At 47.7% G+C, this 24,682-nt stretch overlaps 1 protein-coding gene and 1 pseudogene across 1 annotated transcript in view; one reads left to right on the top strand and one right to left on the bottom strand.

Moving 5' to 3' along the window:
- Positions 1-24,682, top strand: part of LOC140410474 (CUB and sushi domain-containing protein 1-like) — a 3,392,839-nt gene that overhangs the window by 1,181,761 nt on the left and 2,186,396 nt on the right. The window lies entirely within an intron of this gene.
- Positions 9,894-10,066, bottom strand: LOC140411638 (small ribosomal subunit protein uS14-like; annotated as a pseudogene).

Genomic DNA, 24,682 nt, shown 5'->3' with positions numbered 1-24,682 from the left:
CATCCTGCTCCGGAAACATGTGCGGGCGCACAAGTCGGACCCGTTGGTCGAGAGGGTTCATCTCCTCCACGCGAACCCGCAGTACGCCTACGTGGCGTACCCCGACGGCCGACAGGACACGGTCTCCCTGCGAGACCTGGCGCCCGCCGGCAACACGCACACCCCCCCGACACCGATCACCCCCTCCCTGCCACCGGCGCACCCCGCGACCGCCCCCTTCCCGGGAGGATCGGTCCTCCTCCCATGTCCGACCAGGAGTGAAACAGAAGCAGACACCGAAAAGCTCCCGGAGACGACAACGCGGGAACAAGCACCTGCACCACCACCGGGGCTGAGGCGATCAACAAGGAAGACCAGACCGCCCGCTCGACTCGTGGCATCGGTGTAACACAAGAATGTTATGGACTTTAACGAGAATGTTCTTTTTCCTCTTACGAATATTGTAAATAGTTCACAAACGCTGTACATAGCCCAATGCAAGGCAAAGTGTAGAGCATTGAAAGGACATGCCAAAAATTTTCTCCTCCCAGGACCAGCCTTGTAAACCCCTACCACCATGCGAAGCACCACCCCGCCGGGTTCATTTTTAACAAGGGGTGAATGTGGTAGTATGCATTAGGGGTCATGTGGGACTGTGCAGCCGTGATGCTATTGGCTGACAGATCCCGGGTCCTGGTTGGCTGTTGATCTCTAGCTCCGCCCTGAAGGCGGAGTATAAGAACCTGGGCTTCTCCCCGCCGCTCCATTCTGTTGCTGAACTGCTGGGGACAAGTCTCGCTTAATAAAGCCTCATCGACTTCATCTCTATTCGTCTCTCTCGTAAGTCATTGTGCGCTACAAGCGGCATCTGCCACAACGTTTCAGAGTGGGGTGTGAAAATAGTTAGCCTGTTGGGTTACAGGGACTGCGTGTTTAATGAGAACATATCGTGTCACCTTTATCATCCTTGAAATCTGTGTACATTTGTGAAGATGAGGGGGGAGTGAAGGAACATTGTATTATAGTCAAACTTTTCATCTTTAATAAATGCATTTTTTCTTTTTGTTAAAAGCACATTAGCTGTACTCCTGAGTCCTGTACTCCGTTCCTGTGTTTGCTGACAAAAAGTAAACGTTAATGGGCGGGATTCTTCGTCGGCCGAATCCTCCGCTTAGCCGGCAGTGCACTCATGCCCAAAGATTTTGTGACAGCATGGGGTGGCCACAATGGGAAACCTCATTGGCCGGCTGCTGGACAGAGGATCCCGCTGACAGCGGGGGCGCTCTGCACCAGTAATGGATCTGGTGGGGCGGAGAATCTCGCCCATTGTCTTTTGAGCCAAGGTTCCATTCTGGAACTTGCGTCTAGTCGAAGTTCCATCTGGGATCGAAAAACCTCCAGTTACTGGGCCATTTGACAGTTGATTTAATTTGTTTTGCTGTTGTTCTTTCAGGAATGAACTTTCGCCATTTATATTCAAGCTGTGTTATGGAATCTTTTCGATTTACCTTAACATGGCACACTATTTCATCCAAAAGTCAAAACCTCTCGGCAATGTTGTACTTACTCTGAAGTTTCACCATCTGTAGCGGGTTCCTTCCTTGTTTTACTCCACCACTGGGCCGATATCTGGGGGTTTGTATATCTGTGTGTGTCTCTCTCCAGCTGGCACTGAAACTTCAGAGACCAGGGGATGCCGCACTGGGACACCTCCGCGGGAGAGAGCACTGAATCAAGCCTGCCGTTAATCCCTAACCGGAAGCCTGAGGCTTATATCGCACAGATATCCAGACCCCACCAATGCCCAGGTGATTCTCTCTCTTGCCGGTGGTGAAACACCCACCCGGTTCCTACTTCGCTGGAGTAGCTTTCCCAAGAGAGCGAATACCTAACCAGCAGCCTGTCCTGAGTGAACGGGTTCGAATCGTTCCAAGATTACCCTAGGTTCTCGACCCCGGAATTAGGGTGAAGAGCATTTTAAATGTGACTTGGTCAGAGATCGCTGGTGAGAGCTTGAAGAATTGAAACGGACTCCAATTACAAACAAATCGAGGTTTATTGGAAAACCCAGGTCAAAATCACCAAACGGAAGAAAATACAATAAAAACCTTAAACTCTACCAAAACTATGTCAATCAAGAAATTGCTATAACGGACACAACGTAAAATCTTATTGTTACACACTTTAACAATGGTGATGGAGTAAAAGAACACACAAAACAAGCCCCCGTCCCAAAGCCTCAACCACTATCAAAGTCCCGGGAGTTTCGCACGCTGCTGTAGGGTACTTACAGTCCAAGGCTGCGGCTGATTCAGGAGGTCAAGTTGAAGTTGGAGAGGTCAAGCTAAGAGCAGTCCGTCGAAAAAGGAAGACCCCGATGACCGTTTGACCACCCCTTTTATACCTGTTTACCTGGTTTTTCTGGTGTCAGGCCAGCCCCTTTTGCATTGAATAGGTACAAGTTTTAAAGTTCCCGCTGGTCCCGCCCCCTTTGAGCCAGGCAGACCTGTCAAATTCTGAGTTCTCCTCGCAGGTCCACCCCTTCCAGCCAGGCAGACCTGTCCAGATTTGAATTTGGCGCGGACTCCGCCCCCTCCGACCAGTGAGTTCCTGCTGGTCCCGCCCCCTTTGAGCCAGGCAGACCTGTCAACTTCTGAGTTCTCCTCGCAGGTCCGCCCCTTCCAGCCAGGCAGACCTGTCCAGATTTGAATTTGGTGCGGACTCCACCCCCTCCAACCAGTGAGTTCCTGCCGGCGGCTCCTGTCAAGATTGGAGTACCTCCCCTAGGTCCGCCTCCAAGTTGGTTTTTTCCACCGGTTATCTTGCAGGGCCTTTCCCAGCGCAATACACTAGTTCCAGACAGTCTATTCTTTTAGATAACGAGGTTAAGCTCCATTGTCAAGATTTTTCAAGGGCTTCCATCTGCTTCGGAGATCGCTGCTATCCTCACCTCGTTATGTTGATGGGACGTTGATGGGATTCCGCTCTGGTGGAGACAAAGTCATTTACATCTGCATGGGGCTGTGACCATCCCATTGTTCTGCTTGCAGGCAGGCCCCTTACAGCATTACCATGCCCTTTGTCTCTGTTTTTAATCCCATTTAGTTGTCTGGCTTCTTCTTCCTTGTAACTCCGGCGGGGGGGGGGTTTGTAAATACCTATGCACATACTCAGCTCAGCGGACCAAGCCTGCTGGGAAATTTGGTTATGTTCCTTTGGCTGAAAGGTGTCCATTTTTACAGCCTCTGGATTTTATCCTTGAACATGGTCCACAAAGGGCCGAATTGCCCGAAAACCTTACACATCTGTTACCTGCCTAAATCTTGAACTTGAGCATGAACACATATTCTTCTGGCTTAGGAATGTGTGTGTTACCACTAAGTCTTGCCCACAAATAGAATACACTGGCCAGAAACAAGGGGCTCATTCTGATTTAATTTCCTGAGTAGAGAACCAAAGGAGCCACGTAGAATGTTGTGATTTACACTCCATCCAATATTACTCTCTAAGTGGGAAATATAATGGGCCTAAAACCAAGGTTACACCCAATCTTGTCAGTTTATGATGGGCTTGTTAAAATTTCCCCCAAATAGATCGTAGAGGAACTATTAGTTAGAAATACATTAACATGTTGGTATGAAATTTTCATGTACAGTATTTTAGTCAGAAGATTTCCAGTTAAAGTAGTAAAGCAACGCCACAGAAAATTGGTGACATTCTTGGGCCTTATATCAAAGTAAAGCTTCAATTCAACAGAGCAGGGCCAGAAGGTTCCGCCAGCGGTAAGAGCTGAAATATCCTAACCTTCGAAACAGTTGCATTCCTGCAAATGTCTAATTCCAGTGCTGAGTAGCTTGTTGCAGCCCTAACAGCCTTGAGGTGGTGTGACAAGAGCCTTTTAGAAGAGACAGTTCTGCAATCTAAAAATGCTTTTATCACCAGATAACTACAGATGAGGAAGGCTATTTGGTCCAATTTAGTACCTCCATTTAGAATGTCCCCCAGTTGTAACATCCAATTGTTTCTTAAATGATTCCAAGCTTTTAGCTTCCACTATTTTCGGAGACCATTTCATGTTTGATCATTCTTTGTGTGATGTACATTCTGATATCAGCCAGAAAGTCCATTTTAAATCGGTGTCCCTTCGTTCTGCTCCCACTATTTCATTTGACTTTGATCAATTTTCCAAAATTCTTTTCCGTACCACTTTTATTCTTTACATCTATAAAATACTTCCTTTTAAGGTAGAAAAGTCTAACATTGACTTATTATTTCTTAAAACTCAAGATGTCTAACATTAGGGGTCTGTTTTCTCATTCCTTAAATACATGAATAGAACATAACATTTGAACTGTGATCTGATCATAATTTCTAAACAATTTGATCATGATTTTATCTGACTTATTCAATAATGTTAATGTTTGTTAATGTTTGCTGTACTCTGAACTGTAGATGTGTGTATGGTAGTTGCACAATTGACGACACTTCTTGCAATCTCCGAAGACCCTCATAAAAGAGATTTGTATTTCCAGTTACTAGCTGAAAGAATAACATGCGAGATTTCACTTTATAAAACTCTTGCTGTGACAAATGATGACAAGCACTTTTTACTAAACACTGTATTCTTTTGTCTGCAACTTATAATTTAAACTACAGAGAGGAATGTTCCATTTTATACTTATAGATTGCACTGTCCGTGGAATTACAATCCTTACAGCAATCATGCCTGAGTTGCTTGCAGTTTCCGATGAGTTCCTGAATTCTGTTTAGGCTGAGTAATAACTTTGAGAGAGCATCTCAAGATGCTTTTCCAATTTCCTGAGAGTTCATTAAGTACCAGCAGCAGTAAGGTCAGTTCCAATTATCCTTCTCCCAAAATGAAACAACAAAAATCCTGGAACTGGATGGTTGCAGGATGTTTTACATAGAAACATAGAAAAATAAGTGTAGGAGAAGGCCATTCGCCCCTTCAACACTGCACCACCATTCAATTTAATTGATCATGCAAATTCAGTGTCCCACTCCCGCTTTCTCTCCATACCTCTTGATCCCTTTAGCCACAAGGGCCACGTCCAGCTCCCTCTTTAATATATCCAATGAACTGGCCCCAACAGCTTTCTGTGGTAGAGAATTCCAGAAGTTCACAACTCTCTGAGAGAAAATGTTCTTCTTCATCTCAGTCCTGAATGGCTTACTGCTTATTCTTCGGCTGTGACCCCTAGCTCTGGACATCCCAACATCGGGAACATTCTTCCTGCATCTAGCCTGTCCAATCCCATCAGGGTTTTATATGTTTCTGTGAGATCCCCTCTCATTCTTCTAAACTCCAGTGTGTACAAGCCCGGTCGATCCAATCTTTCTTCATATGTCAGTCCTGCCAGCCCGGGAATTAATCTGGTGAACCTTCGCTGGACACGCTCAAAAGCAAGAATGCCCTTCCTCAAACTAGGAGGGCAAAACTGAACACAATACTCAAGGTGTGGCCTCACCATGACCCTGTATAACTGCAGCAAGACATCCTTACTCCGACACTCAAATCCCCTTGCTATGAAGGCCAGCATGCCATTAGCTTTCCTCACAGCCTGCTGTACCTGCATGGCAACCTACAGCGACTGTTCCACCATGACACCCAGGTCTTGTTGCACTTCCCCTTTTCCTAAACTGCTGCCATTTAGATAATAATCTGCCTTCCTGCTTTTGCCACCAAAGAGAATAACCTCACATTTACCACATTATATTTCATTTGCCAAGTATTTGCCCATCAGCCAACCCTGTCCAAGTTGCCCTGTAGCCTCTTTGCATCCTCCTCACAGCACACACTGCCCCCCAACTTAGTGTCACCTGCAAACTTGGAGATATTACATGCACTTTCTTCGTCCAAATCATTAATGTATATTGTGAACAGCTGGAGACCCAGCACTGAACCCTGTGGTCACTGCCTGCCACTCTGAAAAGCACCCATTTATTCCCATTCTCTGCTTCCTGTCTGCCAACCAGGTCTCTATCGACGTCAATACATTACCCCCAATAACCATGAGCTTTAATTTTTCTCACTAATCTCTTGTGTGGGACCTTGTCAAAATCCCTTTGAAAGTCCGGATACATAACATACACTGGTTCACCCTTATCCACTCCACTGGTCGCGCCATCAAAAAATTCCAGAAGACTTGTCAAGCATGATTTTTCTTTAGTGAATCCAATGCTCAGTTATTTCATCCTTAATAAATGACTCCAGCATTTTCTCCACCGCTGATGTCAGGCTAACCGGTCTATAATTCCCCATTTTCTCTTTCCCTCCTTTTTTAAAAGTGGGGTTACATTAGCTACCCTACAATCCATTGGAACTCTTGCAGAGTCCATAGAATGCTGAAAAATTATCACCAATGTGTCCACTATTTTTTGGGCCACTTCCTTAAGTGCTCTGGGATGCAGAGCATTAGGCCCTGGGGACTTATCGGGTTTTAATCTAATCAATTTCCCCAATACAATTTCCTGAATAATGAAGATTTCCTTCAGTTGCCCTCTGTCCACTCGTATTTCTGGAAGGTTATTTCGTGAAGACAGATCCAAAGTAATTTTTCAGCTGGTCTATCATCTTTTTGTTGGCCATTATGAATCCACCTGATTCTAACTGTAAGGGACTTACATTTGTCTTCGCCAGTCTTTTTCTCTTCACATATCTATAGAAGCTTTTTCAGTCAGTTTTCATGTTTTCTGCAAGCTTACTCTCGTATTCTATTTTCCCCTTCCGAATTAAACCTCCTCTGCTGAATTTTAAATTTCTCCCAGTCCTCAGGCTTGCTGCTTTTTCCGGCAAATTTATATATGCCTCCTCTTTGGCTTTAACACTATCCCTGATTTCCCTTGTTAGCCATGGTTGAGTCACCTTCCCCGTCTCACTCTTGCACCAGAAAGGGATGTACAATTGTTGAAGTTCATCCATGTGTTATTTAAATGTCTACCATTGCTTATCCACCGTCAACCCCCTTAAAACCCTTTGTCAGCTTACCATAGCCAATGCACATCTCATATCATCAAAGTTAGCTTTCTTTAAGTTCAAGACCCTAGTCTCAGACTTAACTGCGTCACTCTCCATCTTAATGAAGAATTCTACCACATTATGGTCACTCTTCCCTCAAGGATCTCGCACCACAACATTGCCAATTAATCCTCTCTTATTGCACAATACCCAGTCTAGTTGGTTCCTCAATATATTGGTCGAGAAAGCTATCCCTTATACATCCCAGGAAATACTCCTCCACCGCATTCCTACCAGTTTGATTAACCCAATTAATATGCAGATTGAAGTCACCCATAATAATTGCTGTACCCTTACTGCACACATCTCTAATTTCCTGTTTGATGTCATCCCCACTCTCACAACTACTGTTTGGTAGTCTGTACACAACCCCTACTAACAATTCCGTAGCTCCACCAATACAGATTCCACATCGTCCAGGCTAATGCCCTTCCTTACGACTGCGTTAATCTCCTCTTTAACCAGCAAAGTTACCCAACCTCCCTTTTTTTTTCCTTCTATCTTTCCTGAATATTGAATACCTCTGGATGTTGAGTTCTCATCCTTGGTACCCTGGAGCCAGGTCTCTGTGATACCAATTACATCATACCCGTTAATGATTGTCAGCATAGTTAATTCATCAACCTTATTACAAGTGATCCTCACATTGAGACCCAGAGCCTTCAGGCTGTTTTTTTTAAACATTTATTGCCCTTTTAGAATTCAGATGTAATGTGGTACTTTTTGCTTTTGTCTTTGGTTTCTCTGCCTTCCACTTTTCCCTTTACTGCCTTTTGTTTCTGTTCCCACCTTACTTCCCTATGACTTCCTGCATCTGTTCCCCTCCTCTTGTCATATTAGTTTAAACCCTCCCCAACAGCACAAGCATACTCTCCCCCTATGACATTGGTTCCGGTCCTGCCCAGGTGCAGATCATCTGGTTTGTACTGGTCCTACCTACCCCAGAACCGGTTCCAATATCCCAGGAATTTGAATCGCTCCCTCTTATACTATCCCTCAAGCTACGTATTCATCTTAGCTATCCTGCCGAGCACACTTCCTGCACGTGAAAGACTCAGGAACACTGCACATCGCACATTCCCACATCGCACAGGAGGTGCAGGACACGGGTCACCTGCCATGACTTGACCCTGAAGTTAACTTTACAACAATGTCATGAGAGTACAAGAGAAAAGAAAATAGAAAAAAAAAGTAAAAATTGCTTACCAGTCACCAGCCAATCACTTACGTGCTGGCCATGATATCCTTCTTTACCCTTGCTTGTCCTCCTCAAAGTGCCTTTTATTTTGTTTAGAGAAAGAGGGAGGGAGGGAAACACTAATGTAGTGTTTCGGGCTTAACCGCCCCTTGACACCAGTTCTTCAGCTACCCACAGTACAGTCGAGGTGTCTGAGTTGACATCTCTCAGAATACACTTCTATCGGCTTCTGCTGATGGAAGAGGACGTCTCCTTCCACATAAGGCTATGGTAGCTTGCAAAAGCAAGCAACCTATTCTTTCTGCTGACTACACAAAACGTCGGTCAGCCTCAGTTATTCATTGGTTTGTAGGGAAGCCTGCAACCAGATCTCAAAAATGACTTCCTCTGCCCTCTATCCAGGTAGAAATGCTATATAGCTATCCTTGACTTCAACTCTCTTTCATCTGAGAAATAAATGGATAGTTTACAGCATGATTATTGCAATTTGGTCTCCTCAACATCTTTCTGGGTCTTTGGGAGACTCAGAATCTATACATTGTAAGCTCAGAGACTGCTACCATTGTATCCAAGTGTAAATAACTTTTACCGTTGTCTCAGTTAAACAAGCCAAACCTTCTTTTGATTTCTAACAATCAAAGCACCCAGGTTTATTGTCCAACGGACTGCAAAACAGGTCACATGACCCTCTTCAGTTACCCTAAATTTAAAACTGCCAAAATATAATCTTAACAACCTCAATTGTAACATTCAGTTATATAAACTGAGTAAATTCTGGAGCTTTACTGACACTGCAAAGCCAGATTTCCCTGACTTTTAGAAGCTACTCCAGTATCTTCACATTAATTCTAAAATTGCATGTAGAGGTTTTGGCTCTGGCTCATTTTGTAGCATTCTCACCACTGTGTTAGAATTAAAAGATGAAGAAGGTAAATAAAAAGAGAAAATGCTGGAAATGCTCAGCAGTTCTTGCAACATGGGTGGACAAAGTGACACAAAGTTAACATTTCAGGCTGACTATGTTTCATCACAACTAGATAAAGATCAAGCCGGTTGTGGACAAGCACAGAGATGGGAAAATAGGAGAGGAAAGGACTGAACGAAAGTAAGGTATGTGATAGGATGAAAGACAAGAGAGATTGAATGACAAAAGAGATGATGCAAGGCAAAAGGTAAAGGAGCAAGGAAAGAAACAAGAGATGGTTCGAATGGAGGTGTAATTAACAGACACGGAATGTTGTTGAGGCATTGAGAATTCTGCCTACCAGCTGGAGAGCTGGCCAATTACTTCTTTTTGGGAAGGCCACATGATAATCAGGCAGTGGCTGAATCAGGTCCCTGGGGTGGACGTATCAAATTCCAAGATCGTCCAATCAGAGGCTGGCAAGATTGTCAGGCACCAACGGCCCAGACCACAAGTAAATTACATGGGTTAGGGTTGAGCGGATAGGGGTGTAGGAGTATTGGCACAAAGGGCAGGGGTTGGTGTTCCCGATGTTGAGACCCTCATTGTTGTATCAGTTGTGTAAGGTTAATTTGGTTTTGACAATTACATTTTATTTACAAAAATGGAGCATCACAAAAGTTAGCTTCTTCCAGGTGAAGACCGAGTTGTTCAACAAATTCTACATTTCCAGTTTGTACTGCATTAGAATGCCTTCTTGTTCCTTCTGTACTTTAGTCCAACTTGACGAATCTGATGTCTTTAGCTTATTGTCTGAAGCACTGACGGCACACATTGTGAGTCCATATTTCCAGATGAGGCCATGTCGGTTCGCACAGACTCGGCATGAGCGGGAGCCCTGGCCGAATTTCCAGGGGTGAGACCAGTAAAACTGCTGGTGACCCATGTGAGGCCCTTAAGTGGTCATGGGTGGCATGGTAGCACAGTGGTTAGCACTGTTGCTTCACAGCGCCAGGGTCCCAGGTTCGATTCCTGGCTGGGGTCACTGTCTGTGCGGAGTCTGCATGTTCTCCCTGTGTCTGCGTGGGTTTCCTCTGTGTGCTCCGGTTTCCTCCCACAAGTCCTGAAAGACGTTAGGTAATTTGGACATTCCGCATTCTCTCTCTGTGTACCCGAATAGGCACCAGAATGTGGCGACTAGGGCTTTTCACATTGCAGTGTTAACGTAAGCCTACTTGAATATTTATTATTGTTAATTGGTCACTTAAGGGCCTCAATTGATGGCAGGGTGAGAAGGTCGTCTATAGGCCCTTCCTGCCCAGAATTTAATTCTGGTGGAAGTAGGAAAATGGCAGTATTCCGGTAGGCCATGATCCAACCTAATTGAATGCCCATCCCGCCTCCAAATTTGCCATCATCAAGGGCAGGAGATTCTCTACAACAGCACCATTGCCATCTTAAGAAAGGGGGCAGTGATTCTGGTCAATGTTTCCTCTATTATGTTCGATTCATGCTGTATTCACTCCAATCTGATGTATCTTAAAATTTCACACAGCAGCCATGCATGCACACAGTCTAAAATCAAACAACTTGTGCGAGGCCTATCGAGTTTCTGCTTATCCACACATACACACCTTGGAGGGAATATTAGTTACAAGCTGAAATTGTTGAACGCAGTGCTAACTTCAGAAAACTGGAGTGACTAACCAAAATATGAGGTTCTGTTCCTGTTCCTCGTGTTTGCATTGCGTTTTATAGGGCTGGTTTAGCTCAGTGGGCTAGACAGCTGGTTTGTAATGCAGAACAAGGCCAGCAACGCAGGTTCAATTCCCGTACCAGCTTACCCAAACAGGCACCGGAATGTGGTGACTAGGGGCTTTTCACAGTAACTTCGTACTTGTGACAATAAAAGGTTATTATTATTGGAACTGTGTAAGAGTTTGTGACATAGAGGTCAGGGTGAGAATTAAAATGATAGATGACCTCCAAGATGGCGGGAGTTTGCATTTCTCTGATGACTTTTATGACCTCAGGATGTCCCCTTAGAGCTATTGATGTGCTTTTTGAATTCTAGTCAATGTTCCATGTAAGTCTAGAGCACAAAATCCAGACCATACTTTTGGTGCTTTCTTTGAAGTGAAATGTTAAACTTTTTTCTCAATTGAATGTCAAATATTCCACGGCACTATTCAAAGAAGTACAGGGGAGTTCTTTCTAGTTACCTGGGCAACATTTATTCCTCACCCATCTTCTTTCAATATTTATCCCTCAATCATTGTCATTAAAACGGGGTATCTAATCATCATTACCATTTCGCTGTTGTTTGGACAGCAAATGCTGGGAGCAAAGTGGCCGCAATGCTTGCTGCACTACAACACCTGAAAAGTACTTAATTGGCTGTGAAGCTCTTTTGACAATCCTGAAACCACTAAAGGTGTTATGTCATTGTAGGGGCTAATTTAGCACAGTGGGCTAAGCAGCTGGCTTGTAATGCAGAACAAGGCCAGCAGTGCGGGTTCAATTCCCGTACCGGTCTCCTTGAACAGGTGCCAGAATGTGGCAACTAGGGGCTTTTCACAGTAACTTCATTGAAGCCTACTTGTGACAATAAGCTATTATTATTATTATCATGCAAGTCTTCCTTTGATGAAAATAATGGTTCTTTGGTTTCCGCTGGAAGTGGATTGGGATACTGACTGGCACGAAGCAAAGTGTCTTTGGAGAGCATTTGCCATAAATAGGCCAAAAGAGGAATTTATTGTTGGGTGTACACCTGCTTGCTTTGCTCTATATTTGGAATCCATGTGGTAATTCAGTTCAAATGCAGATGCTGCTGTATGAAATAACCTTATAATGAGGGGGTGGGACATGTATGAATAAGTAAATGTACAAAACCATTGAGCAATCCTAAAATATGTTATTAAAGCAATCATCTCAATAATTACTTAAGGGCTTTTTAAAAAATCGCAGGCATTAAATTGTGTCACTGTGACCATATGTTTATGACTTGCAATTTTCTCTTTGAAAATGTGATATCCTAAACCTATTGCCTCACGGACACAGGCAATATTTTATTCAGAATTTAATGCAGATTTAAACATGCAATTCAACATAATAAGAGAAAATGTACATTGTTAATGTGATTATGGTGTGTAATTAGTCGATCACCTCAAGCTCTCTTTGTGTAAATCGACCCATCAGCACAGAACTCATTTCAGCTTTCCATAACTCACTCCATGCAGTGAGGGTACACAGCCTTTGGGAAGTAGTGAGGAATGTTAACTTCATGAACCAGCATGGATTAAGTTAAAACTAAGACACAGCCACTTACGTTGCTGGAGTTTATTGACTTAGTTCACAGTCAACACCACTCCAACCCCCAGTGATCCTGGGCAAAATTCTCTGGTATCGGCGCGATGTCCGCCGACTGGCGCCCAAAACGGCGCAAATCAGTCAGGCATCGCGCCGCCCCAAAGGTGCGGAATGCTCCGCATCTTTGGGGGCCGAGCCCCAACCTTAAGGGGCTAGACCCGCGCCGGACGAATTTCCGCCCCGCCAGCCGGCGGAAAAGGCCTTTGGTGCCCCGCCAGCTGGCGCGGAAATGACATCTCCGGGCGGCGCATGCGCGGGAGCGTTAGCGGCCGCTGACGGCATTCCCGCGCATGCGCAGTGGAGGGAGTCTCATCCACCTCCGCCATGGTGGACACCGTGGTGAAGCCAAAAGGGAAAGAGTGCCCCCACGGCACAGGCCCGCCCGCGGATCGGTGGGCCCCGATCGCGGGCCAGGCCACTGTGGGGGCACACCCCGGGGCCAGATCGCCCCGTGCCCCCCCCCCAGGACCCCGGAGCCCGCCCGCGCCGCCTTGTCCCGCCGGTAAGTTAGGTGGTTTAATCTACGCCGGCGGGACAGGCATTTTAGCGGCGGGACTTCTGCCCATCCAGGCCGGAGAATCGCGGGGGGGCGGGGGGGGGGCCCTGCCGAATATCCGGTGCCGGAGAATTCAGCAACCGGCGGGGGCGGGGGGTCGGAGAATCTCGTCCCTATTTCTAAATCTGAAAATTTCTAAATTTGAAAATCTTTGGTAAAGTTTAATGGCAAATTACTTTGTCAGTGTGGCACAATCCGGGTTCGATTGCGACCTTGGGTGACTGTCCGTGCGGAGTTTGCACATTCTCCCCATGTCTGCATGCATCTATCCTCCGTGCTGGAGTTTCCTCGCACAGTCCAAAGATGTGCAGGTTAAGTGGATTGACCATAATGAATTGCAGCTTTGTGTTCAGGGATGTGCAGGCTAGGTTGTGCGATCGGGCGGGGGAGACTGAGGAGTGGACCTGGTTAGAGTGTCATTTCGGTGGATCGGTGCAGACTCGATGGGCCGAATGGTTGCCTTCTGCACTGCAGGGATTCTATGAAATGTGATTAATAAGAGTGACAAATAAGGCATGTACTTATAGATGTGATGTGCTTATTAGGTGAATTGGACATTCTGAATTCTCCCTCAGTGTACACAAATCGGCGTCATAGTGTGGCGGCTGGGGAATTTTCACAGTAACTTCATTGCAGTGTTGATGTGCCTACTTGTGACACTAATAAAGATTATTATTATTATTATGGAGTGTAACTCTTGGATAGAAAATCACCGTGAAAACTTCGATATAAAATTGTGCCCGTTCAAAAGCGTTGGTTTTAATGTTTGAATCCCGAAGTGGAATATTTTGTATACAATGGAATACAATTGTCAGCTGTTATCAAGAGGGCGCTGCTGAACCAATTGGCTCACAACAAACTACATGACCCTGTTCTAACATTCAATGAAATCTGTTATCCATTAGTTCCCATTAGTAGATCCTGTTCGTGGGTCATCTGTGCAGATTCAAATCCTCCAAAGTGGGGCAAGCATCCAGAGGATCTTAAATTCCCCACTTGATCCCTTGATTGTACCCGAGAGTTTGCCTGCTGACGTTTGCCAAACCCTGCAGTAGAATAATGCATCCAACCACAAGGCGACCATAAGACCGTAAAGAATATATGGGAGCCGAATTAGGCCATTCACCCATTGAGCCTGTTCTGCCATTCAATCATGGCTGATATGTTTCTCATCTCCATTCTCTTGTCTTCTCCCTGTAACCCTTGATTCCCTTACTAATCAAGAACCTAGCCATCTCTGTCATAAAGACATTCAATGATTCGGCCTCCACAGCCTTCTGCGACAATGAGTTCCACAGATTCACCCCCGTCTGGCTGAAGAAATTCCTCCTCATCTCAGTTTTAAAGGATTGTCCCTTCAGTCTGATGCTGTGTCCTTGGGTTCTAGTCCCTCCTGCTAGTGGGAACATCTTCTCCACATCCACATGTCCATTCTGTAAAGGCCTCTCAGTATTCTGTAACTTTCTAAACTCCATTGAGTACAGAACCAGGGGCAAAATTCTCCCCCAACGGCGGGATGTCCGCCGACTGGCGCCAAAGACGGCGCCAATCAGACGGGCATCGTGCCGGCCCAAAGGTGCGGAATGCTCCGCATCTTTGGCGGCCTAGCCCCAACATTGAGGGGCTAGGCCGACACCGGAGGGATTTCCGCCCCGCCAGATGGCGGAAATGGTGTTTGTTGCCCCGCCAGCTGGCGCGGAAATGCGGCGCATGCGCGGGAGCGTCAGCGGCCGCTGTCAGTTTCCCGCGCATGCGCAGTGGGGAGAGTCTCTTCCGCCTCCGCCATGGTGGAGGCCGTAGCGGAGGCGGAAAGGAAAGAGTGCCCCCACGGCACAGGCCCGCCCGCGGATCGGTGGGCCCCGATCGCGGGCCAGGCCACCGTGGGGGCACCCCCCGGGGTCAGATCGCCCCGTGCCCCCCCCCCCCAGGACCCCGGAGCCCGCCCACGCCACCTGGTCCCGCCGGTAAATACCAGGTTTGATTTACGTCGGCGGGACAGGCAATTCCTGGGCGGGACTTCGGCCCATCCGGGCCGGAGAATCCAGCGGGGGGTCCCGCCAACCGGCGCGGCCCAATTCCCGCCCCCGCCCAATCTCCGGTACCGGAGACTTCGGCGGGGGCGGGATTCACGGCGGCCAACGGCCATTCTCCGACCCGGCGGGGGGTCGGAGAATGACGCCCCAGAGTCCTCAACTGCTCCTTATTTGACAAGTCCTTCATTCCGGGAATCATTCTTGTGAACCTCCTCTGGACCCCCCTCCAAAGCCAGCACATCGTTCCTTAGATATGGGGCCCAAAACTGCTTACAATATTCCAAAAAAGGTCTGACCAGAGCCAATAGCAGCCTCGGACCAAAGATGAACAAAGATGAACAAAGGTGTGAAATTCAGTCAGGACTTGGTGCCTAAACAAGGGCTGCAGTATCTGGAACGATGTATCTATGTAAACGGTCATTTTGTCTACTCTTCTGTGCGGGCATTAGACAACATAGAAAATAGAGCAGGAGGAGGCAATTTGGCCCTCGAACCTGCTAAGGTCAAACAGATCATTTACCTCTATGCCACTTTTCCTCACTATCTCCATTTCCTTGGTGTCACTTGTATCCAAAAGTCTATTGATTCCTCTCTTGAACATCCTTAGTGACTCAACTTCCACAGCCCTCTGGGATACAGAATTCCAAAGATTCATCACCCTCATTGAAGAGATTCCTCCTGATCTCAGTTTTAAATGGCCTGCCCTTTATTCTGAGACTGGGTCCTCTAGTTCCAATGCATATCTACCCCTGTCGTAATGACACTCAATGATTCGGCCTCCACAGCCTTCTGTGGCAATGAACTCCTGTTGGACTCCCTCTAGGACATGTACATCCTTCCTGAGAGAAGAAGACCAAAACTTGATACAATATTGCAGGTGCAGCCTCAACAAGGTTCTATACAATTACAGCAAGCCATCTTCACTCCTGTACTCAAATCCCTTTACGATGTAGGCCAACATACCATTTACCTCCCCAATTTATTTCTGCGCCTCCATTCTAGGTTTCAGTGACTCATGAACAAGGACACCCAGGTCCCTTTGGGCACTAACACTTCCCAACCTCTCACTATTTAAGAAATACTCTTTCTTTTTACTTCCAAAATGGATAACTTCACATTCACATTATTTTTCATCTGCCATGTTTTTGCCCATTCACTTAACCTGCCAAACATCCCTTTGAAATATCCTTGTATCCTTCGAACTTGCATTCCTATCTGGCTTTGGGTCATAAGAAAATTTTGAAGTATTAGAATTGGTCCCTACATTCAAATCATGTATGTATATCACTGTGGCTCAAGCACTTGTGGTACCCTAGGAAGATTCCACCATCTTGAGAATGTCCCATTTATTCCTCCTACTCTGTTTTCGGTCTGTTCATCAATTCTCAATCCATAGCAGTATATTAATCCCAATTTCCTGTGTTCTAATTTTGTTCACTAACCTAACCTGTGTGGGACCTTAATAGAAGTCTTTTGAAAATGCATACACACCACACCCACTGATTCTACTTTATCTATGCTACAAGTAAGATCCTCAAAACTCCCAACAGGTTTGTCAAACATGAATTCACTTTCATATATCCATGGTGACTCTGTTAAATCATATCATTATCACATCCTTTCTTATAGATGCTAATTTCCTGACTACTGATCTCAAACTAATAGGTCTGTCATTTGTTTTCTTTCTCCCTCCCTTCTTTCATGGTGGGGTTATATTGGCTACTTTCCAGTCCACAGGAACCTTTCCAGAATCTCTAGAATTTTGAAAGTTAACCACCATTGTATTCATTATCTCGATAACCACTTCCTTTTCTCATCTGGGATGAAGCTCAGCTGGTCTGAAGGGGTCAATCCTCAATCCAATCAATTTTGGTACTATCTCTTTATTAATATTAATTTCTTTCAGTTCCTTATTTTCCCAAGCTTCTTGGTTCCCATCATATTTTTTCGAGATTTTCCATCTCTTCCTCCATGGAGACAGATACAAAGGGCACAATTCTCCGGAAAACTTTCTCAGCATTGTAATGAGTGGGAACTGCCGCAGGTTTTCCGGTGCTTGGCCCGGCGAGGCCAGCAACACTATTTAACATTAATTCATCTACTTAACGAGGCCTCACAGGCTTCCCGCCATACATGAAGGCTCGCCAGCTAATACACCGGCACCACGCTCATCAACCCCCCGCTAACAAGTTCCAGCAGCATTTAGGCAGCTCTTTCTCAGTCAACACAGCCAGCTCGCAACAAGGGCGCTAAGTGGACCGGCCCCAAGATTCGGGGATACAGACCTTGCTAGACGCAGTGGAGGCCAGGAGGGATGCCCTGTTCCCCCGAGGGTCCAGGAGGGTCAGTCATATGCTGCCTGGGATAAGGTGCTGCCAGCTGTGAATGCCAGGTGTGTGACCAGGAGGACTGGCCTCCAGTGCAGGAAAGAGGTAAATGACTTACACCGGGCAGTACTAGTGAGTAGATATGGCCCTGGAGGCGACCAGTGTGGCCGAGGACAGGGCAGTCACCAACGCGGAGGCTGGCGGATGCCGCATGGTGAGGAACCACCGAGCTCCACTCAGGGGACCTGTCAAACATGAGTTGTTATTGCCTTACTGAATGACCCACTCCTCCCACTGACCACATGTCCATTCTCCTGCAGGTCCAGCAGCCAACGGCGCCAGCCCATCCCGGGTGGCCCCTCTCCAGTCTCCCATGAGACCAGCTTGGAGGAGAGCACCGAGGATGCCACCGTAATCGTTGTTCACAGCTGCCGTACCCACCCTGCACCAGCACAGATACACGCACCTTGGTGGGAAATGTTAGTGGACAGGCTTCTGGGTCACAAGCTGGTGAGCACCACACTGCTGATGATGTACATTTGATGGAGGCAGGAACCCCCAGGAGAGACAACAGCCAGAGATCTGCTGGATCCCAGGGTCCAGCTGGGTCGCAGCCTGATGCTGAGCCTGTGGAAGTGGTCTTCCCAGAGCTGATGGAGATGTGAGGGTGCGGCTGGGATTCAGAGGAACATGTCAGCATCGCTCCAGCAGATCCACAGACACGGTGGAGTCCCAGAGGAGATGGGGGCTGGAGATGTCACGAGCAATGCGCGGCACTGAGACCAACACTGCTAGGTTGGCGACTGCAGTGGAGAGCCTGGTGCACGACGCCGGCACCATTAGTGAAGGTGTCCAAGGTGCCGCGCAGTCAGCGAAGGCCTTGGCTGAGGGTCTCGGCAGAATGTCCGCCTCGCTGGGGGATGTCACCCAGTACCAGGCTGAACTTGGTGAGGTTCTTAGGAACATGTTCTGCTCACAGATGGGCTTGGCCGAGGCGCTGTGCAGCTTGTCCCAGTCACAGATGGGCATTGCCGAGGCACTGCTGAGCATGGCCCAGTCACTGAGGAGCATCGCCGAGAGTGTTGACACAATGGTGCGGATGATGGGGAACTCCTAGGGCTGGCAGAGCCAGATGATGTAGGTGCAGCCAAGGCTCGAACCAGCTGCCTCTCCGTCCCAAGGCAATTCCAAGGGCCCTATGGGCACCAAGCGGGAGGAAGAGCCGCCAGGTGCTAACTTGGACACGTCCCATGTAGTGGCGACTGTAGTGATATCATGGCTGTGTTGTAATTCACCGACTGACCACTAGGAGTCCCATTAGTATACAAGTGAATGTTAGAGTCAGGTGACCTCAGACTGACTAGGGAACTGGATGAGAGATCGTGGTTTGTGCATGTTCATATTGTTATTCATCTGTTGTTTTGACCCACAGTTAATGTTAATAAATCATTTATAGTTTTAGCTACAAGGTTCTTGTAATATAAATCAGACCATCTGACAAAACATTACATCGACGGTGGCCACCAGCTCCCCGGAGTTCCAGTCCTCTGATGAGGCCGGGTCTCACAACCAGCACACAGGACAGGGTGGTACGACTGTGCATGTGCCACCGGCAAGTGAGCTGCCTCAGAGGAGTCTCAGAGGCTTGGGCCTGTGGGCAGGGTAAGCAGCTGGCTGCCTCCACCTCTGATGTGCATCCTGTGGACACACCTCAATGTAGTGGTAGAGCTAGGAGGGTATAGCACATCGAGAATCACTGAGGGGAGGCGGGGGTGGGTGGGCAGCACCATCAGGAGGGTGGGGAATTATAAAACACAATAAACACCTCTGTGCACAACTAGTATGATGCCTCTGCCAGCTTCTTCTGCAATACAGGCCGCCCTCTGAACCCTTGGCCATCTCTCCCGGCATCTCCTCCTCCTCATGGCACTCAACCACCCTCTGGCCGTGGACATGTCCCTGGAGCTGTGTCCCTTCCCCTGGTTCTTCAGATGTTGGCTGTTGCATGTGTGGTGTTGCCTGCTGCAGTATTCAAGCACAGTGTCCAGGCATCAAAGTGTGATTGGGATGTGTGGCAATGACTCCCACATGCTACATGGCCCGCCCATCCAAGGAAATCCACTTGTGTTGGGTGAAGTACTCACTTAACCACCGTTCCCAATTCCCTATTTGCAATAGCCTCAGCTGCACGGCCACAGGCCTCGGTTGTCAGTGGGGTTATGGATGATCGGTGGGGCAGGCAGGCAGGGACAGGAGCTGCCCCCGGAATGGGTATACACGATCCAGGGGTTGGCATGGTGGTGCCGCACGTGGTTGACCTCAGTTGCCCCCACACAGAGCCTCCCCCCCCCCCCCCACCCTCCCATGGCAGTCCATCCCTGCAGAGTGTCCCCCATCCCCAGTTAAGGGTCTCCCACCCACCCCGCCGAGCACTGGGGTGGCAAGCTCAGTGCCCCGGCCTCTTTGTCTGCGAGGAAAGATGGCTGCTCAGCTCCTTGGCTTCCCACAGAAGCCTTTCCGCAGTTTTACATTTTTCAAAAGGAGTACTAGTCGGTGCCAGCGTGACTACTTGCAGGGAAAGTTGCTGAATGACGCGAAACCGTTGGATAAGGGGTCACTCGTTAATTAAATGGAAATAGGACTTAAGTGGTGATAATTGGTTGGTTTCTCGCCACGCTATGGCGAGATCCCGATTTTGCCTAGGGAAGTGGTCTGGTTGCATCTCAAACTGTTTGGCACAGGTGACATACAATTCCCCACCCCCGATGGTGCCGCCTCACTTTCCCCACCACCCTATCAGCCCCACTCACTGTTACCGATCCCCCACTCTCTCCCCCCACCCCCAGTGTCCTCAGTGATCCTCAACGTGCTTCACATTCCCAGTTCTACTGTTACATCTAGATGTCTCCCTGCACATCTGAGTCGGAGGCAACCAGCTGTTTACCTTGTTCCGTGGCCTTTGGTGCCCCTGGCGGGCGTCCTCTGGCAACTCTGGGGCCGGAGGGCCCTGGCGCAAATGTAGATGCCACATGCATACCCGTGCTGCCTTGTCCCGTGTGCTGACCTTGAGGCGTGGCCTCATCAGAGGGGTGGTGTATGGGGGAGCTGGTGGACCCCGTTGCCACTCCATGGGACTGGTCCGGGTTGGCACCCAGTGCCCCCTCCTCCCGCTCAGTGCCCATAGGACCCTGAGGTTCACCTTGGGATGGAGGGGCAGCTGGCGTGAGCCCCAGCTGCCCTGCATCACCTGGCTATACCTGACCTTGCAGCTCCCCGATGTCTGCACCAAGTGTGTCGACACCCTCGGCAATGCACTTCAGTAATTGGGACATGCTCTGCAGTGCCTTGGCCATTCCCTTCTGAGAGTGGGCCATGTGCCGCAGAACCTCATCAAGGTCAGCCTGGGACTGGGTCACACCCTCAGCGAGTCAGATATTCTGCTGAGACCCTCAGCAATGGCCGTCACCGACTGCCCGACACCTTGGACACCTTCACTAATGGTGCTGATGTTGTGCACCAGGCTCTCCACTGTGCTTGCCACCCTAGCAGTGCTGACCTCGGTGCCACGCATTGCCTGTAACATCCCCTGTGCCCGTTGCCTCTGGGACTCCGCCAATCGGCGATAGACTTGCTGGAGTGTCACTGACATCTCCCTCTAAATGTCCTTGCCGCACCCTAACGTCTTCATCAGCTCCGGGTAACCTTGTACCAGAGGCTCAGCATCAGGCTGGGGCCCAGCTGGGTCCTGGGATCCAGCAGACGTCCAACTGCTGTCTCTCCTGGGGGCTCCTGCCTCCACCTGATGTGCATCAGCAGCTATGCATTGCTCACCAGATTCTGTCCCAGAAGCCTGACAAGCATTTCCAACCGAGGTTTGTGGCTCTGTGCTAGCAGAGGGTGGGGATGACAGCTGTGACACATCGATCGTGTCTTCCTCGGAGCTCTCCTCTGAGGTGTTCTCCCTGGGAGGCAGGAGAGGGGGCCACCGGGATGGGTCGGCACCATCGGCTGGAAGACCTGTGGGAGAATGGACATGTGGACAGTGGAAGGGATGGGTCATTCAGTAAGGCAATAACAACTCACATTTGACAGAGCCTCCAGGTAGGGCCCTGCACCCACATGCACCCACCAGCATGGGTGACCGCTCTGTCCTCGGCCACCCCAGTCACCTCCAGGGCCCATTCCTTGAAGGATTCTTAAGTCCGGCATGCCTCTGCCAGTCTGGACCCTCTCCTGGTGATTCACTCCCGAGAGCTTCTCCTGTGGAGGCACAATGAGGGCATCATTAGCCACTTATGTGGTTCACAGTGGTGAGTGGAGATGGTGTGATGGAAGGGTTGGAGGGGAATTGAAGGCGGGGTTGGGGGGCCACATGGAGAGTTGGGGGTGGTGGATGCTTGCGTGGATGTGGAAAGGTCTCGGTGGGGGTAGGGTTGGGGGCGAAGAGGTGCCGAGGTGGGGGGCATTGTTGTTAACTCACCCGTGCTGACAGCTGTAGGTCGTTCACCTTCTTACGGCACTGGAGGCCAGTCTTCTTGGTCACACTCCCTGAGCTTACAGCCATCACCACCTCGTCCCAGGCAGCATTGGCTGCCCTATGGCTCACCCTCCGGGACCCTCGGGGGAACAGGACATCCCCCCTGACCTTGACTGCATCTCGGAGCCTTGCGAGGTCAGCATTGCTGAACCTTGGGAGTTGGGTCACAGTGTGGGACACTATCCATTCCAAACACCTGTAGTGCCAGGAATGATGTTTATGCTGGGCTCTTCACTGGGTACCTTCTCTGCCAGAATTAGGCAAGTGTTTTACCTCAGAGAAGTCAAAGATGTCAAATACACAACAGCATTTTATACAGGACATCACTCTATACCGTTCCATTCTGCTACAAGAGAAGCTTCAAGTTGTGAGGTAAGGGGCTCCAGAGGTTTATTTTGGTGTATTTGTGACAATGAATAGCTCTGACCGATTGGGGATGAGCTTGGAAGGTAACCAACTCGAGGATAACCAACCTGAGCCTGCTCAATAAAGGGTTTGACACAGACTCTGCCACTCAGGTGACTGGGGGTGTGGTGAACATACCACGTGGGAAGTCATAAACTTTTACTGCAGGATGAGTAATGCACACAGAGATGTTAGTGAGCCAAGGCCAATCAGACTTTCCTTCATTATTCCCCAGGATGTATTGTTCATTTTCAGTTACATGCTGCAAAATCACAGTTGTCAGAATAATTAGAGCCCTGACTAAATATCAGTTACATTTTCTTCCTATTCTTCAGAGGCAGCTGTGATATTCAGAAAACAAAAGATGCAAATTAAATTGTTTAAATTGTAATTTTGAATCACAGGGCACCATTGAGTAGGGTTCAAGGAATCAACAACATTTCATCGATAACAATTCTACAAAGAGAACTGGGTCTGTTTTAACAAAACACTATAAACTCCTGACATTTCATCACATCTCCACTTACCATGTGACAGCATAGCCAGTCTTGATATTTTCAATAGTTTTATGATTAAACTGTGGCAATCGAAGGGCAGCACGGTGGCGCAGTGGTTAGCACTGCAGCCTCACGGCACTGAGGTCCCAGGTTCGATCCCGGCTCTGGGCCACTGTCCGTGTGGAGTTTGCACATTTTCCCCGTGTTTGCGTGGGTTTCGCCCCCACAACCCAAAAGATGTGCAAGCTAGGTGGATTGGCCATGCTAAATTGCCCCTTAATTGGAAAAAAAAAATGAATTGGGTGCTCTAAATTTAAAAAATATATATAAATAAATAAATAAAAACCTAAAAAAAACTGTGGCAATCGAAAGGATGTAACATGTCTGTCAGGAAAGTGATTACAATGTGTGAAGATCAGCTTGGTGTTCAAGGTGGTGAATTTTTTTGTTGTTGAACAGCCAGCGTGATCAGGTAGAGAAAACCATTAAATTTGAAAAGAACAGGAGTGGAGTGAAATAAGGAAGTAATTAAGTGATGTTGTTTTGGGTCCCCTGTATTACAACAGCGATGACAGCACTTTCTGATGTCCTGAAGCCATGAATGGCACTATGTGAATGCAAATGCCTTCTTTCTTTTGAAAGCCTTTAGCTTAGAAGAGGAAGGAAAGGCTAAGGGAGGTAAAGACAATTGGGAAATGAAGATGAGAAATATAATGAAGGAACTCATATGGCTAAAGCTTGGAACAATAACAATGCTCTCGAGCACAAGCCACAAACCTTATGAACAGTACATCAATCAGTGGGAAACCGATGCACAATACAGAAAAGACAAGAATAAAAATACTGCTTAATGGCCTTAAAATTACACAGTATGAGACTCTTCTTTCTGCAATTTTAATGAAGCCATTTAAACTGAATATTGATTTTGTTTTCTTTTTTCTTTCATAGGATGTGGGCTTCACTGGCAAGGCCAGCAATTTTTGCCCATCCCTAATCACCCTTGAACCAAGTGGTTCATTTCAGAGGGCAGTTAAGAGTCAATCACTGTTGGGTCTGGAGTCACATAGAGGCCAGACCAGAAGAGGATGGTAGATTTCCTTCTCTAAAAAACATTGTAAACTAGATGGGTTTTTACGACAATTGACGGTAGTTTCATGGCCACCATTACTGAAACCAGCTGCATATTCCCGATTTATTAATTGAAATCCAGAATATTCGTCTGGGTCTCTGGGTTACTAGTCCAACAACATTGCCACTATGCCACCGTCTCCCCAGGTAATCACTAATATTAAACAATACCATTTCAAAGTGACTGAAATAGGTGTCTTTTTCAATGCTAACATTGAGGAAAAACAATTTAATTCCCTTCCTCTTCTCTGACCATCCTCATGCACCCCTCCCCAGAGTTCTTCTCGGAGGATTGAAGTATTCAGTAAAAGTTATACATGCTCAGTAACAACTGGCATTCATGTTCCTCCCAAATATGATAACAAAGCTGTTAGTTTGCCTCAGCAGTGGGACCCAGCTCTGAGCCAGAGGTTTGGGGTTAAAGCCCCACTCCAAATCTCGGAGTACCTCATCGACACTGGCACGAGAAAGGGGTTGGATTTTAAAGCTGATGACTGGAGAGTTTAAATGATATTGGTTACTAACCCACTGGAAGGCTGCTGGAAACTCACTGTTTCTGAATTTTAACATGCTCCACTCAACAAGCAAAGTGAGCACCTTCCCTAAATTGCTTTTTGTAGGCATGTTGGGTGTCTATGATTTCACAAAAAACTGTTTTAACCGTTGAGTTAGCTGGGATCTAAGGCGAAAGCAGCGAGAAGAGATGC

The sequence above is a fragment of the Scyliorhinus torazame genome, chromosome 4 (assembly GCF_047496885.1).
Source record: "Scyliorhinus torazame isolate Kashiwa2021f chromosome 4, sScyTor2.1, whole genome shotgun sequence".
NCBI lineage: Eukaryota > Metazoa > Chordata > Chondrichthyes > Carcharhiniformes > Scyliorhinidae > Scyliorhinus > Scyliorhinus torazame.
The sequence above is the reverse complement of the archived record's forward strand: the minus strand, read 5'-3'. Positions and strand labels throughout refer to the sequence as shown.